The sequence below is a fragment of the Octodon degus genome, unplaced genomic scaffold (genome assembly GCF_000260255.1).
Source record: "Octodon degus isolate 3935 unplaced genomic scaffold, OctDeg1.0 scaffold00023, whole genome shotgun sequence".
In the NCBI taxonomy this organism is placed as follows: domain Eukaryota; kingdom Metazoa; phylum Chordata; class Mammalia; order Rodentia; family Octodontidae; genus Octodon; species Octodon degus.
This window is the reverse complement of record NW_004524599.1, coordinates 601,295-602,564: the sequence shown is the minus strand read 5'-3', so window position 1 is coordinate 602,564 and position 1,270 is coordinate 601,295. Positions and strand designations below refer to the sequence as shown.

The following is a 1,270-nucleotide window of genomic DNA, read 5'->3' as shown; positions in this document are numbered from 1 at the left end:
GGCCGCCGCAGTCGCCGCCGAGACGCGCAGCGCGGAGCCCGAGCGGGGGCGCGCCCGGATCCCCGGCCCTTCCGCGGGTCTCCCAGCTGCGCCCCGGACCCAGGGCTCGAGGTAAGCAGAAGCCGGTGCCACCTGCGCCAGTAGCCGCCGGGATCCGCAGCGCGAGGTGCCCGATCGACCTCCTCCGCTGGGTCACCTTCTCTCTCCCCGGATCCCGTCGGCGCCGGTGACGCGCTGGCCGGCTCCCCGAAGGGGCTCCGATCGGGGACCCCCGCCTCCTCCCCAGGTTCCACCCTTCTCCTTCGGCCCTTCCCCTGGGCGGCTCCGGACGCTTTGCGCCCCGGGGTGTTGGGTTGGTGTAGGTGGCAGGGATCCTCCTTCCCCTCCAGGTGTGTGGCGCAAACACCCACGCACTGATTTCCCCCTGGATCTAAAATAATAGCCAGTATAAAATAACCGTAACTCCTAGTCCACCCCTATGCTAACTTTGGGAATAATATTGATGCCAACGTGCTAAATGGGCCACCTTTTGTATTTACATCAAGTCATAGGCTAGAGATTTTTTTTTTCTTTTCTTGTTAAATATTGTGATAAGTTTCCAAGGTTCTCTGGGTGATAACAATGCTAGACCTTTATCACAGTTTAAAGGGCACTAGCTCTTACTCAGGTGCTTGAGGGGAAAAAAAAAAAGGTTGGAAAAAAAAAAAGCCAAGCCCCACCCTGAGATCCTGATTCAGCTCTGGAGTGGGCGCAAGTGTGCGACTGCCTCCCGGCGTGTGTTATTTTAAACCCCCCAGGGATTGCGATGCCCTCTACTAAGAATCCCTCAAAGTATCTGTAAGGTCTGCTTGGGACACAGAGGGTGCACCTAGAAATTTAAGGGTGAACAGAAAACAGGAACTGAGCGACTGTTGTGAGGGTATTCCTAATTCTGAGATGACAATTTTGGGAAGGGAGAGTTAACATTCATTTGAAACTCAGATATGGAATGGGAAGAAATTCCATACTTCTCACGTAGTTGGTTAAAGAGTTGGTTTTCAAAGTCAATTTTTAGAATGTAAGAATTCTATCAGCAGTACTTACCGTGGGGATTAGAAAGGGCTGAGGCCTGTTCTGAGACTGGCAATTGGAAGATGTTTCTTTCCTGCTGGCATTGACTGGCTTTATGTCCGATAAGAAATACAGGCTATTGGGGCTGGAGAGATGGCTCAGTGATCTAAAGCACCTACTTAGAACAAGCTTAGCAAAAGCATCAGGGACCACGGTTCAA

The 1,270-nt window shown here is 52.6% G+C and overlaps 1 protein-coding gene across 1 annotated transcript in view; it reads left to right on the top strand.

Moving 5' to 3' along the window:
* Positions 1-61: 61 nt before the first annotated feature.
* The window catches only part of Rnf144b (ring finger protein 144B), a 226,431-nt gene continuing 225,222 nt past the window's right edge, over positions 62-1,270 (top strand). Inside the window, exon 1 of the mRNA XM_023712085.1 lies at positions 62-111. The gene's annotated coding sequence lies outside the window, so the exon portion shown is untranslated. The remainder of the gene's footprint in view (positions 112-1,270) is intronic.